Consider the following 16226-nt stretch of genomic DNA (forward strand, 5'->3'; position numbering starts at 1 on the left):
ACCATGTCTAACCAATACTTTTTCCTGGTGATATTTTATTGATAAATTTGGTTACCACATTTTACTTTTTAAAGTCAGAAAAGGGAAGAAACTTTATTATAAGACAGAGTGTATATATATGACACAGAAGGAAAACTACTCAAGGTTTTTAGTAGAAATACTATCATTATTTTATAGTTATTTGTTTGATTTTGTGTGTGTGTGTTTATATGCATGAGTGTGCATGTATGTCTGGTCAGAGGACAACTGCAGGAGTTGAATCTCTCCTTCCCTCATGGTTCGGTTGGTTTCCAACTCAGGATGTCAGACTTGGTGGTAAGGGCTTTTCTTTACCTAATGAACCACGTCTCAGCCCTGGCAGTATGATTTTTAATCCTGAGTTTGGAAGTATTCTTTAGCAAAACTATTAATGCAATGACTGTATGAAAAACTGATCCACACTGCTATCAGCTGCCTTATAAAGAAAACAATGAATAAGATGATCATTTCATTCGTTTGTGATGCTTTCTTAAGTCGTATGCTCAACTTAGGATCAACAAACAATAGCAACTAAGGTTGCGAGATTGAGGAAAAGAGCTGGAGAGAACACAATACAAAGCCCTTGTATTCTGCCTTTTATTGTCACCAACAAATTGCATGTACCTTGTTTTGTGTGTTACAGATACTAATCACTGCCGCGTACATAGCAGAACAAAGATGAGCATTTGATTTAAATTCCAGCTGAAGGGTGGATGTAAATGGGAAATTACAGACGAATTCTATTTTAAAGCTGCAATGCTCATTTTCTTAGTTATTTGCTTCATAACACATGAAAAATTAACGAGATGACTAAGCTGGTGCTAAATCAGCACCAGTGCTTTATGACAAAACAGCACAGTCAAGAGATATTCATTTGGACAACTTCATGGTCTGTCCCTTGCCACTTGCTTTTTCAGATGGTCCCATATCAGCAAATGAAAGCTACTTGCATTCAGAAGGGACAGTAGAGATTTGCCACATTTCTGGATAAAGTAGAAACACTGCCAAACTAAAATGCCATTCATTGTCAAAGCAGTTATTTAAAGGAATTTTAGCATGTGAGGTTAAGTTTAAAGAGGGTTCCAAAAATTGGAATGCAAGCCGTTCATAAACAAGGATAACTATAACATGAATTGTGTGTAGGTCAGTATCTCCAGCACATCCGGAATGTTCCTGAGGTGACAGAACAATCTTTGTGAAATTCTCATAAATTTAATTAGTCAAAGGAAGATTTATTCTTTGATAAGTATAAGAGCCACTTACTAAGAACTCCACCCATTAGTTAAGTTCTTTTTTAGTGAACCAATATGCAAACATTTTGTAAGATTATTAAGTTAGCATGTAAATGAGAGACTCATCAAAAAACATTTTGGAGAAAAAGCTTACGAGGAGAACTCTGTATCTAGGGGAAAATATTAAGAGTAGGATTGGAAGAAATTCAAACATTTTATACAAATATTCCTTTTTAAGACTTAACTTTAATTAGGAGTGTGTCTGTCTGTGGGGTTGTGCTACTTTCAGAGTTGAGAAGAGGGAGCTGAATGCTCTGGAACAGGAATTGCAAGAAGTTGTGAGCTGCACAACAACCCAGGTCCTCTGCAAGAGCAGCATGTGTTCCTAAACCACTGCGCCAGCTCTACAGCCCCTATACGAGTATTCCTTAAGTTGATTCAAAACACAGAGTAGCTTCTATGTAGAGGTTTACATTTTCATTTTTACATATAAGAATGGGAATAGAAAAATAAATCCATTAATTCAGGATGTGCCAGAATTTAAACGGTGAAAAGTGAATGCCAAAGCTGTGGACTAAGGAGTAGCCCCGTAATAACATGTATGTCTTTAAAAAATGAGGGTGTTCCATTGGCAAAGAAAATGACTAAGCTCATGTACCAAGACTTTACTTCTCCAGCCATCTAACAAGACTTTACTGAGCTTCTGCTATGTCCAGAGATATTCAGCAACATGACGTGGAACACAAGTTCCTTTCAAAAACAAGTCTTCCTCCTTCCTGAGTATGATATGAATAAAACATAAGCAAATCAGTTCACATTGCAAAAGATCAAAGGCAGAAGGTGAGGGTGCAAAGGGGGAAACGGTGTTCTGCTTTACAAAGCTTCCTTGGGCATACTGATAACAGACGTGTACAAAGTACAGAGCGGTTGTATGATGTAACCACTCTGACTGGTACTTGACTTACACAGGTATACAATACATCATGTAACCGCTGTCTCAGTCTTGTCTCTGGGAAAGTTAGTTTGCTGTTTATCCACGCAATGTGGACACTGATGATAAAGAGGTTAAGTAGTGAAATAGATTCAGAATCTTTGTCAGCATCTGTGTGCATGGGGATTGAGGTTAACGTCATTCACAAAGGGGAACAAGCACCACTTTGCATGGAAAAAAATCAGCTCTACAATTCGTTTTCATTCCTCCCTAATCTTACTAGGTCTTGGTGCAGTACAAATGTTAGGCTGTCAGGAACCCAGAAACAGATCTGGTGGATGGAACAGCTGATTGGCAGCTTTGTCAGATTCATGATTCAGCTTTTAAAATGCTTTTTTTTTTTTTTTTTTTTTTTTTTTTCTGTCCTGGAACTCGCTATGTAGACCAGGCTGGCCTTGAACTCACAGAGATCTGCCTGCCTCTGCCTCCCGAGTGCTGGGATTAAAGGCATGGGCCACGATGCCCGGCTTTTAAAATAATTTTTATTTGCAGGTAAGAAGGGTTATCTGACCAGAATCAATGACAGGAAGACTAGAGTGAATGATCCTGCTGACATGCTGGAAAACAAGTCAAGACAGACAGCACCAAGGCCAAGTTCAGTCTGACTGAGAGACCATTGACTAGTCCAAAGGTTTCCAAATGGCCTCAACTTCCATAACCCATGATAATTACCTAAGTAATTAATTAATGTGTGTATAGGCACAAAGTTGCCACAGCGCATGTTTAGACATAAGAGGATAACTTTCAAGGGTTGATTCTCTCCTTCTATCACTTGGGTTCTGGGTAGGGAACTCAGGTTGTCAGGCTTGACAGCAAGTGCTTTTACAACCTGAGCCATGTCCCTGGCCCTACCCTCTTGTATTTCTAACACTGTTCTAGTAAGAGTGGAAGTGTGCTTTATCCATAGATGGGTTGGTCCATCAATGTCCAATCAGGTGTAAACTTTAATTAAAGAGTTACAATATGCAGAGAATCACAAAACTGCAAAACACCTTTGAGGTTTGACTGCAAAGTACATCTAATTGACATCAAATTCAGGGTCTTGGACAGGGTCTGCCAATCACATAGTAGCATAGCTAGGTTAACAACGGTTTGACTGGGCTTTAGAGCTCTTCTCAATCACTCTTGCTCCTCTAATCCTAGCCATCATAGCAATTAGACCATATTTACCTAATCTAAACAATTAATTCACAGACCATTGTAAGACAGTTGCTCACTAGTTTTTACTGGATCACCAACTTCTGTCCTTATAAGTGTGTGACTCAACACTACACGGACACTTCATCACATCTCCAATGATGGCAGTCATTTCCTCCCTGATTTTATCTCCCAAGTTTCATGGGTACATTTGAACTTCCAAACATTCCTACTTTATCTCTAACAATCCTGAAAGCCTGTATGCCACAGCCATTAAAATGCCCTCATGTCTACCTGTCTGTATACTTTCCCCTTCCATACTCATTGCTCACACAATTATTTATTTATCTATTTATTTATTCATTATTTATTTATATGGTGTGTGTGTGTGTGTGTGTGTGTGTGTGTGTGTGGTATAAGTCCATACATATGTGGTTGTGCATACCACCCATTTCCCTTACACCACTCTGGGCCCTTGTCTGATTGAGTTGGTATGAGTCTTGTGCTCAAAGCCACCATTGCTGCAAATTCAGATGAGCAAGCTTCCAGTGGCCTGAAATCCTCTGTTTCCATAAGTTCATGGACCAACCCTGGTTCTTACAATCTTTCTGTCCCCTCTTAGACAATGATGGCTGAGCCATGGGTGAGTGAGGTTTAATATAAGAGTCCTATCCAGGGACACACACTGCAGTCTCTTATTCTCTAAAACTTGGCCAGCTGTGGTCATCTGTGTGCATTGATCTCTGTTGTTAAGGAAGCTTCACTGGTAAGAGTTGAGGGATAAACCAGTATTCTCTCTCCAACCCCTGTTCTGCTATGTTCCATGAGCCTTAGGTGTAGAAGTTCCACTGAAGATATGTCACCTAGGGCTAGGCATCTCTCAGACATATATTGTCTGTGTGTGACTAATTGTAGAACCTCTACACCTAAGGCTTATGAACACATCTACAGTAGATGACATATTTTTTTTCACATTTTAACTAACTTTTTGTAATTTTTATTGAATATAATTTGATGGTATTTAGATTCCTTCCCCAATCTACATTCCCCCTCCCATTGCCCCCTGCCCACTTTAATGTAATCTATTATATACATAATATGGCCTATAGAGTCAAAGTTGTGTTTCCAAATGTCCTTCAGTATGGGTCCATCCATTTGAGCCTAGTTTACTTACCAAGAGTCCCATACTTGAAAGAAACTGTCTTTGACAGTCTGGGAACAGAAGCCATCTGTTGCCACAATTTCCTTAGGTGGTGTTGGAGTTTCTTACCCACTTCCTCATGTCTGTACTGGAAATTTGTTCTGGTTTGAGCTTGTATGGAGCTCATGCACACTGTTACCATTGTTGTGAGTTCATATAAGTAACTGACCAGCTGTCTGGAAAACTCTGTTTCCTTGTGATCATCCACCATCTCTGGCTCTTACAATCTTTCCACTCCCTCTTCTATGATGACCCCTGACCTTAGAAGCAAAAGCTTGATATAGAAGGTGCTATGCAAGCTACCAGAAGAAAAAAAAATCATCATCCTTATCCAGTGGTGAATCCTGTGAACTACAATAACAACTAGTCTGGCAAGATATGCCGAGTGGTACAATTGTGGCACAAATACCATGGGAGTAACCAACCACTCTTTAATTGGATTTATAGTTCACTTCCTAGGTTGGAGCCCATACTTGGCATTGCTATCAGGCTTAGAAATCTGAGGCTAGGCAGTTCACCAAATGGAAGGACCTAATACTAATATTTTACTAAATAGTTATCATATTAAACTGACTCTTAATGACTTAGTGTCATACTCGTAGATAAATACAGTGGTCAACTCTCACCAGAGAAGCTTCCTTAAGCAACAGATGGTAATGAACACAGAAATCCACAGCTGGTCAATGTGCAGAGAACAAAAGGTTTTAGAGTGCTTATCCCTGAATAGGACACATCCAGCTTTTTAAGTGGGTGGTGAGGATTTGAGCGCAGATCCTAATGCTTGTATAGTGAATGCCCTCACACACTGAGTTATATCTCCTGTTCCAACACATTTGTTTCTAGAGGTCAGCTGGGAAATCACATAGCTGCTTGATATTCAGATAAAGTATGCTTTACGTTTCAGGAGAATATGATAAATTTTTAATATGAAACATTTTAGCATCTACAGTGATGCCAGAACACATATACCATTTAAAAATGGGTGTGAACCTGATCTTCAAGCTAAATGCCCGGACCTTGAGTTTCCATAGCATCCTATTCTTCTAAGTCAACATAAAACAAATTGTGTAAGGCTGTGTATAATGAGACCATAAAATTTTGCTAAAGTAAATAAGTTCTTAAACTGTTAGATCTCCAACTTGGATCTTCAGTAGATGTCTTGGCATTTCCTCTAGGTATCACCATACGATGATCCACACTAAGTATCAATAACTTCAGGGATGGGAAGGGGTGATGAGTTCCAGAAAGAATGAGCACTTATTCCTGCTTGGTTCACAGATATCAGAACCTTTGCTTTCTACTTTCACTTCCATACAATATTTAAAGTTACTGGCTTTATTCAGAGCCTAACTGGAAAAAAAATTCTCTATTTTCAGTTATTTATAATGGAGTTATTTGTCATGGAGCAAAGATTTCTCATCAAATATATGTCTTCCACTCTGGCTTAAAGAGTTCAAAAATATAAAATTCATCATCTCAAGGATGAAAGTCATTTTTAAAAGGAGAAGAAATATTAATTTTAACAATAATCAGCATATTTGACATGAACTCTTGTCTCTTACTTTCCTACAAGAGGTGCAAAAAGCACCTGTCATTTCAAAACAATGAAGCTTAGCACATGTGACAAAGTAACAGGTGCCAGAGTGGGAGTGTTTAAAGAATTAAAACCTTGCTCACAGGAAATAAAGACAGGAGAGAGTTCTATAAAATGAGTAAAACCCGGAAGACAACAGTGCACTATTATTTTGTTGGATTTTTTAAATGGCCATAGTCATGGTTTTATTTCATATGCAAATTGGAGAAAACACTGGGAAAACTCTATCATATGAGGTCTTTATTTCCACTACGTCAATACTTAGCATTCAGAACCTCAAATGAATATTTCATGCCTTAAAGCTGCTTTCTACAATTAGTAGCAAATTCATCATGGCTAAATCTTACCAAAAGGTATCAAAATAGAGCTTTAAATCATTCACCCATGATCTCAGCTCTCTGCTTCACAGCAAAGAAATGGACTTTCTCAAGGAGCTAAGGAATGGAAGGCTATTTCCCTGAAATGAACAAGTACAGTGTGTGTGTAAAGGGTCTCTGGTGGTAGGAACTCTCATGGTAGAAGGAGGCTCCCATGAGCACGTATGCATGGGTGTGTGTGCAGGCATGCATGCATGTGTGTGCATGTGTATTTGGAGGCTCCATGCAGAATTTGTCTTCTTTGAGTGATATCCAAATTATTCATAGAGGCACAGTCTTTCATCCAAATCCAGAGCTCACCAATATGGCTAGTCAGACTAGCTGGGACAACCAGCTTGCTCAGAGGAATCCCCTGTATCTGCCTTCTCAGTTATTGAAATTACAGGTTCACAGCAGGACCACTGTGCCCACTCAGCATTTATAGGACTCTAAGGATCTTAATTTTGGTCCTCAAGGTTGCATGGCAAGCACTTTAACCACGGAGCCACCTCCCTAGCCAGCCATGACACTCTAGGTAAACAATTCAGTGTCTATATCAATATGACTACTGCTGACTTACAACACAAGCAATTTAAAATGAGAGTTTCACATAGTTACTACATTTTAGCCTCAAATCAACCACATCTCTTTTGTACAATGAAGACATGCCCTGCTTGCTTACCTTGTCTTTTTAGGGCTAATTCAGGTGGCTAATGGTTCCATAATCACTGGATACCCCTGGGGCTCAAACACACATGAATCACTCTAACAAATTTCAGAATTTGAACAAAAGCATAAGATCATTCTCATCCCACTGTTATATAAGCCAACAGTCACATGGATATTTCCCCCTGCTTTGTCTTCCTATGTTAACCCTAAACTTGATAAGTTTCTGGCACACATTAGCATTTGTTCACGGACTCCAAACTCTCCCTGGAGACCAGTCAGTAATGTCCAGCCAACTTAACAGTACTTCTGTTACCTGCACCTATAAGCCAAGACTTCTGCTCACTCTTGAAGACCACAAAGCAACTTGATAAGGGAAAGAGTTGTCCCTTTTCTTAGGTTTAACCAACAGTCACTGGAAGACAGGCAAAACCATAACATGGCAGGCTTCTGGATGCATGGATACATGAACTGGCCTGTGCGTTAAAGAAAGCTGAAGTAGATGTCATGAGCACCCACTGTGTGGAACATTATGTGACCCCTGAAAAGGATAGTGGAGAAAAGAGATGACACTTGCAATGAAGAAGTCACCAAACAAGTAAGACAAGAACCATATGGAAGACTAAAGCAAATGACAAAAGCCATACAATCTGCTGAGGTGACACTTGTTTCCACAGAGTCTTCTTGTAGGCTAATATTAAATAGCAATCATAGGAAAACAAATAGATATAACTGACAAAGAAGAGGGCAAACGGAAAGATGGTCTTAATAAAAGGAGGGTATTCAAACCTAGAACTGAAAACACACAAAGATGGGCTTCTTCAAGCTTCTGGTACTTTCTGAGCTTTTTTTTATAAAACTGTTGGCCTGGTTTGTAGTCAATTGCCTGGCCATTTGGCCTGGTCCATATCTCTACTTCCCTCTTTCCATGGTGGCTGAGATGTCAGATTCCATATGGCATTTCTTCTGAGTCTCAATATCACAGGGTGTCACTTAGGTGTCTCCCTGGGGATAGAGTATCACTCACTTTAGGTACAAAGTGTAGATTAACCTTTTCTATATACTGCCTAACACAATGCTACTTAAAATTGCACATTGATATCACCACATACACAGTCAACAATTATGACTCCCCTCATACTTCCAATGAGAAGGTGCAATTGAAAAACAAGATACATGAATGCACTTCGTTTTACTCAGTTAGCTGTGCTCTAATTGGTAGCAGCACTGTGTTGGAAAATTTTCACACCACAGTTAAAACCTTTGAAAATGTATTTAGATTCTAGCTGCAAGAGAGTCACAACAGAGTTAGCTTGGAATGGGTATGAATATGTTAAAGAAAAAGGCCCAGGACAGGACCTTAGTTCAGACAGAAAGGTTATAGAGTTCTGCATCTGACTCCCCTGTTCTTAAAGACAGCCAAGGAGAGAAGTTTTGTGTGTTTGGAGGGATGACATGCAAATGCTCTACTGGGATACATGCACAGTTTATGAAAGCAGATGTGCAAAAGAATAGCTCTAAGCCTTTACTTCTAAACCATAAAGGTTTTGGCTTGTGTTTGTGTTGTGCTTTAAATATAAATGTCCTAGTAAAATATTCCAATGACAAATCTGGGCATTGGACTCTACGTTCCCTGGACAGGAGATCCTCTGGCCAGCATATCCTCCAACTGTTGCTTCATACAGAGCAGCACAACAGCTGATACCAATGTCCTAAGAGGAAAAATAGTTATATCCCTGAAGGAAAATGTTTTCAGGAAATTTACAGCATATTAGTGGGGAAGAATTTGGATTGTCACCAGGTGCGCAGGGCTTGACCAGAAGACAATTTTCTATTTCAGATGATACATGGTGTTTATCTTTTGGGCTTAGGAGATGCAGATTAGCCTGAAGATGTCCTGCTTAGAAGGTCTCCCAAGCAGACTACTTGGTTGGTCATTTAAGAGAAATGTTGCATGTAAATTTGGTCTGCCTCATGTCACTCAGTGTTAAAACTATAATCACATGGCCACAAGGCTGTTGCTGTGATGACATCATTCCCTCCCTCTTTCCTTCAAATCTGACTGTACATAATTCTCTAAGCAAATATTCTTTTAAAAATAATTTTTCTATTTATATTTATTTTATGTATATGAGTGTTTTGCTTGTGTATATGTGAATACACCCTTGTCATACAGTGCCCACAAAGGCCAAAAGAGGGAGTCAGAGCCTCTGGAACTGGAGTTAACAGATGGTTCTAAATTGTTGTGTGGGTACTGTGAACCAAACCCAGGCCCTCTGCAAGAGCAGCCAGTGCTCTTAACCACTGAGCCATCTCTCAAAGCCCATAAACAAACATTCTTGCTTAGAGTGGGTAGCATCCAAAGCCAGAAGCATTTCATGTTTAAATTTTCTTTGCATAACTTCCAACCGGACTCTCAATCCTGAGTTTGTTCTTTGAAATTCTCCATGTCTTAAACTAATTACTGTACATTAATGATCTTAGAAAATGACAATTTCTCCAATCTCCGTAAGCTTTTAGAGCCTGTTAGCATTGTGTGTTACCAAAACATGAGGAAATTTGGCTCTCATTCCATTCTAAATGAAGGGCTTAGGCACTGAAAGAGGACATGTGGTCCCATAATATATGGCTCCCTTGAAATTACAATTTATTTTGTTGTCATTTTCCATTCCCAAGGAAAAATATCCTCCCAGGAGCAGAAACTGCTTCCTCTAAAACACTGATCCATGGCACCTGGTGGGTCACAGAAGTCACAAAGCCAGGGCTGGAGAGATGGCTCAATGGATAGAGTTCCTGCTGTGCAAGAGGAGGGACCGAGTTCAGATACCTAGCACCCATGTAAATACTGGGCATGGCAGACTATGTTTGTAACCTAAGGTTTTCCCAATGATGAAATTGAAGATTATTTGAGGGAATGCAATCACAGATTTTTATAATTCTTAAGCTAAGCTAAGGTCTTGGAAGGGACTGTTAGATTTACACACGTGGTATAGACAAATGAAATGGTTAGGACATGTGCACACTTTTCAAAGACTTCTATTGCAGTAAACTTCTGACAAGCCCCTTGCAAATGGACATTTCAGGAAGAAACACAGGCAGCTGCCCAGGCATTCTGATGTTGCTAATGTGCAAACTTGTTCTTAGAATCAAGTACAAGGCAGAATTCTTACCACAAGGTAGGGCCGAGCATCTGATACTGCAACCAGAAAACAGGAATGTAAGATAGCACAGCTTTAACAGTTTGCAAGGCCTCATATCTAGGATACAGAGACAGAAAGTTCCAGAGGGAGATTACCCAGCCAAGAATCAAGTTTATGATTTGATATATCACAGAAATGAAATATCTGTCAATCTCATCGGATATGCAATACTCAGCTTTTGTGAAACCTTCAAGGTGTTAAGCATGGATTAGGAAGGAGAGGTCCATAGCCGCATTTATAATCTAGTTTTCAGAGGTGGAGTCTTTTGGGTGATATATGGTGTCCTAAAGGAAAGGCACACGGTCAAAATGTGGGGAGAAGTTTCATGGTGAGGGAGTAAGGAAATGAAGAAGGGAAAGAAGAATCAAGGATGGCAGATAGAGAAGCAAAGCAGGCAGGCCAGCTGTCAGAAACGCCCTTGTGAAATTAGTATACAAAAGTAGGACAGAGGATATTTAGACGGTGAATTTGTGATAGAGACTGAAACAAATTTCACTATCAAAATTTGTATTTAACTTTTGTCAGTATTGTTAAATGTTGTTACTCTTTTGTTAGTATTGTGTATGCGATGTATGTATATATGTATTTGTGGAGGCGTGTGCACACGTGTGTATGTGTGATTGTGTAAGCCAGATGTCAACATGGGTCTCTTCCTCAATCACTCTCCACTTTTTTCTTTTGTAAAATTGTATTTCATTTATTATTTTTGTGTTTATATTTTCTGCATGTAGGGAGGTGCATCTGTGTCATGCAATGCCCCCCAGAGATCAGAAGAGAATGTCAGATTCCCCTGGAGCTGGAGATACAGACTAGATTGTTGTTAGCTGTCATAGGGGTGCTGGGAATCAAACTGGGTCCTCTGCAAGAGCAGCCAGTGCTCTTTAACTGCTGAGTCATCTCTCCAGTCCAACTTTATTCTTTTTTTTTAGATTTTTCAAAAAATTTGATACAGATCCTCAAACCACGTTAAGAGTAAAAATAAATCGGTTTATCTTGACCAACTGTATGGCCTTAAAACACCCAAAAGGAAAGTATAACCAAAGATTAAAGGGGCCAATATAATTTCATAAGAGACCATATGCATAGCTAAAGGCTACATAACAAGCAACAATGCCAGACAGGCGATACTTTCTTTTGAGTTGTTGGCCAGGGTGGCCAAAGGGATTCCCAGATAGTAACCCAGCATAGAACTGGGAAAATGAACAGCAGACCCCAATCTTATCCAAAGGAATATTGACAACTGATTACCGCTAGATGAGGAACAGCTGAGCCTCCTAAACAAAGACCTCTAGATAGGCTGACTAAATTCACCAGAAGGGCAAGTAGTGGGGAATGGCTGGTGGTGCCGACAATACAGCAGACAGTAGCAGGGATATCAGGGTATAAGGGGCTCTACTGGGGGGAGGGAGGCTATGGGAGGGTGCTATCTGGGAAGCGGGAGTAAAAATAAATTAATTAAAAAATTGATATATATGAGTGTTTTGTTTGCATGTATGTAAATGCACCATGTGGGTGAAATGCAGGTAGAAGCCAGAAGAGAGCATCACATCCCCTGGAACTGGAGTTAAAGATAGATGTTAGCTGCCATGTCGGTACTGGGAACCAAACCCTGGTCTTCTGGAAGAGGAGTTAGTGCTCTTAAACTGCTGAGCCATCTCTCTAGACCCTCCACATTACTTTTGGAAATACGGTCTCCCAAAGGACCTGAGCTCACCAACTAGGGTAGACTGTCCGTTCAGGGAGCCTCAAGGATCCACCTGTCTCCACGCCCCAAATCTGGGGTTACAGGCATGTACTGCAACACATGGCTTTCATAAATGTTGGGAACCAAATTCAGGTACTCATGCTTGTGCCGAAAGTACTTTACTGACTGAGTCATTTTCCCAGTCCCCAAATTTAATTTTTACAAAGATTTAAAAATATGACAATAAAGAAAGTCATCTAGGCTTTATCACTAGGACCTAGCTGAATGAAGACTATTCATAATTATAGATAATAAGTATCACAGGAATTGCACTTCCATGGAGTTATTAAAGTTTAGGATAGAGGAGAATGTGTCCAGCACTTTGAATACTTACACTTATCATTAACGAAGACATTGAGGTGGGAGGGAAAGAAGCAACACAGTAGGATTCTCCATGACGACAAGGGAAGCAATTCGACTGAAAGCACCAAAGAATTCTCAGCTTCTTTGCATAGATGAGCACATTTGCCTCCCAGAGCATTAGTAATATCCTAATTTCAAATATCTGGATGGGTATAAAATTTGTAAAAATGTGAATCCTGGCTATTTGCAAACATACAGATGGCAAATTCCGGGTATCTGAAATACTGTGCAATCTAAAACTGTCCACAGAGCTTGGTATGTTCTGGTTCCAATGCTGAGTGGTGTTCGGCATGGATGACTGTGGTGGCATAGGTATGCCAGATTCAGTTCAAGCTAAGTTTTCTCTAAACTTCAGAGACCCAGCTGGAAAGGAGGAAGAAGAGCAAGCCACCAGCAGAACATGACAGCAGTGGGTTCTGCTGGGGCACCACTGGGTCCCCAAGGCACCAAACTTAATGGTACTCTGCAGAGCTGAGAAGAAATAGTGTCCACATGAGTGTGGATTGCCTGCTTGTACCCTCCACCCAGGAATTATTTATGCCTGTTTTGTAAGATACTTGTTTAAAACAAACTCTAGTTAACAAAACCCATTCTAGAACCCTACTTTCTCTTTACAGCCAGTTGAGCAGGCTGTTTTGTTTCTGATTTTCTGTTCTGTCAACAACATTAGAAATTGGTTAGAAAATTTAGGAAGATAAGGTATTATGACACAACTTTTTCACATGTGTGTGTACATGTGCATGCCGGGTGGCATATGTACACATGTGCTTGTGGTTTGCATATGCGTACAAGGAGACCTGAGAAGGATATTGAGTATCATCACTTTTTGCTTTATTCTCTTGAGAAAGCACCACTCACTGAACCTGGAGCTAGGCTGGTGGCCTGCAAGTCTTACTGATCTTTTTGTACCCCTTCCGTCGGAGCCGTGGATACAGACACACCCACAACCACACTCAGATTTTTGTCATATGGGTGCTGAAAATCTGAACTCAGATCCTGGTGTTTGTAAATCCAATGCTCTTCCCCTCTGAGTCATCTCCCCAGCGCCCTGATACATTTGTCTTTCTAAAGCAACATGTATAAATCAGAAGTAATTTTATTGTTTGTTGTTGCCACCCTCCCAAAAAAAAACACACACACAAACTTTGAAACATAACTGAAATTTTTTGCGTGTTTCTAGATTTTGAAAGATAATTGCAAGGCTAGCCTTTTCTTAAAATAACACCAGAAGTCACATCTTGCCAGGCCAGTTGTTTTTGAAGCATGTAGGGGTCACAGTTGGGTAAGGTTAATGATCGTTGGTTTCTGCCACTTGCATGTATAGCCCCTTCCAGCACTACAGAAGCTAGCCAGTAGAGATGAAGCTGTGAGGTCAGTGCCAGCTTGACTTCTCCTTGTTTGTTCTACAGCTCATGTATATAGTGTCTTTAGCAATAGTGGCACAAATATTATGAAAGAAACCAATCATATTCTAATTGGATTTAAGGTCTGCTTCCTAAGATGGAGCCCATTACTGACATTGATATGAGGCCTAGGAACGTGTGGCTAGACAAACCACAGGACATAGGAAAGAGCCTAATACTCTTATTCTACTAAGTAGATACGGTATTAAGGTGATTCCTAATGACTTATATTTATAGCAAGAGATTAAAGCATTTCTAAACTCTCACCAAAGAGGCTTCCTTATGCAGAAAATGGTGATTAACACAGATGCCCACTACTGGCCAACATGCAGAGATAAGAGACTACAGAGTACTTATCTCTAAATTGAACACCTATGTTAAACTTCTGCCTCCAAAGGCTCAGGGATCATAGTGGAAGAAGGGGCAGGAAGACTGTAAGAGACAGAGGCGGTGGATGACCATAAAGAAACAGATTTTTCTGGACATCTGGGAAGTTATTTATATGAACTCACAGCACGGTAACAACATGCACAAGTCCCATGTAAACTCAAGCCAGACAAAATTCCAGCATAGATGTGGGACAGCGGGTAAGAAACCCCAGCCCTACCTGTGGAGCTACTGAAAACTGATGGGTGCTGGGAAGGAGAGATTCAGTCTCTTTTAAGGGTATGACTTTTGGTAGGTTAACCAGGCTCCAGTGGATGGACCCACAAGGAAGTACATTTGGGGACACATACATTTTTCTCTATGGGCCTTAATGGAGGAGGGCAACTAAGTACATTCAAAACATATTGTATGAAATTCACACACACACAAAAAAAAAATCAGTAGAAAAGAAAAAAGATAACACTAGAGCAGAACTTTATTTTCTGCCCAGTAAAATAAGCTACTGACATCATATTTGTCACCATGGCCTGTGCACCCTCTGGGCATCTCAATAAACTCCCTTTCCAGAAATACATTCATACACTCTCACACCTGGGGTATGTATAAATAAACAGTGCAACAAGTACAATATTTATACACAAGTGACACACAGTTTTCCTTCAATAGAGATTTTTAGACTCTTATTTCCCTTTTCTTTTGTAAAAATATGTACATCAGGAGGTAGAGGAAGGTGGATCTCTGTGAGATTGAGGCCAGCCCAGTCTATATATTCAATTACAGGCCAGCTGGATTTACAAGGAGACCCTGTCTCAAAACAAAAACAAAAACAAAAGCTAAAAACAACACAAAGTACCTCTATCTTTAAGATAACTTCTCACTCACCATGGATGAAGACAAAAAGATGGTTTATAATGAAAAATGGTAAGAAGTATCTTAGGGTGGGATGCTAGCAGTCCCTTGGGAGAAAATCTAATATTTTCCTTTGGCTACTTAACATCACAAGTGTCTTTAAGAAAGAAGGTATTACAGGTTATATCCAGCTTGGCAAGGCTAGTCCAGATCGAATTACTGGTACATCAATGCCAAAAACCCAACCTATAAAAGTCTTTTTTTTAAGCCAGAGTGTGTTCATGACGTCTAAAGGTATGTACCACCACTAACTCTCAAAGTGCATTGTTTTGGAGGGATGGGTTGATACTATTCCAAAATGTTATTAGAAAATAAATTGTCAGGTGTTATAATCCCATTTCATAAAGACTAATCTTTCCTTTCCTTAGCTATAAGGAATCTCAGTGCTTCCCTCTCTGCTTTAATCCCTGCCTCTCCGCGGCACATGGAAAGCAGAGTAGAGTCACAAATGGAGCCGAGCTGCCAACAATCACTGCAGACAAGATTGCTGTTTGTGTGGGAAGAACTTCAAAATTAGTCATCATAGAAGTGACCCTCACTGGCTGATTGACTGGCTGATGTTGAGACACACAGGAGCCCAAGTTAGCCTAGAACTCATTGTGTAGCCCAGGCTGGCCTCAAGTCACAGCTATCCTCCTGACTCAGCTTCTAGAGTGCTGGAAATACAGATATGAGTCACCACATTCAGCTAGAAGTTATTTTTAAAACAAAGACTATCCTTATTTTTATTGTCCTGAAACAGGTAATCGAGTATCTGACCTTGCTGAGTTACTTAATGAATTAACTAATAAACTTATCTAGTCATGAGATTATGGCACCTAACCATAAAGCAATCGTGACCTCATTTCCCAACTAGAAGTCCTCCATTATCAAGAGCATTGTAAATCACACAGGTAAATAAAATGACTTACATTTTGATGCAACTGATGCTTTACAGAGAGATAAAGTTAAATGTTGACATAAACATGACTGGGCTGTGGGGAGGGCCCAGTCAGTAAAGCACTTGCCTTGAAAGCCAGAGGACT

The 16226-nt window shown here is 39.9% G+C and overlaps 1 protein-coding gene across 6 annotated transcripts in view; it reads right to left on the minus strand.

The window, feature by feature from the left end:
* Positions 1-16226, minus strand: part of Arpp21 (cAMP regulated phosphoprotein 21) — a 186376-nt gene that overhangs the window by 136103 nt on the left and 34047 nt on the right. The gene's annotated exons all lie outside the window — the stretch shown is intronic.

This window comes from Nannospalax galili, unplaced genomic scaffold (genome assembly GCF_000622305.1).
Source record: "Nannospalax galili isolate Female #2095 unplaced genomic scaffold, S.galili_v1.0 scaffold603, whole genome shotgun sequence".
Lineage (NCBI taxonomy): Eukaryota > Metazoa > Chordata > Mammalia > Rodentia > Spalacidae > Nannospalax > Nannospalax galili.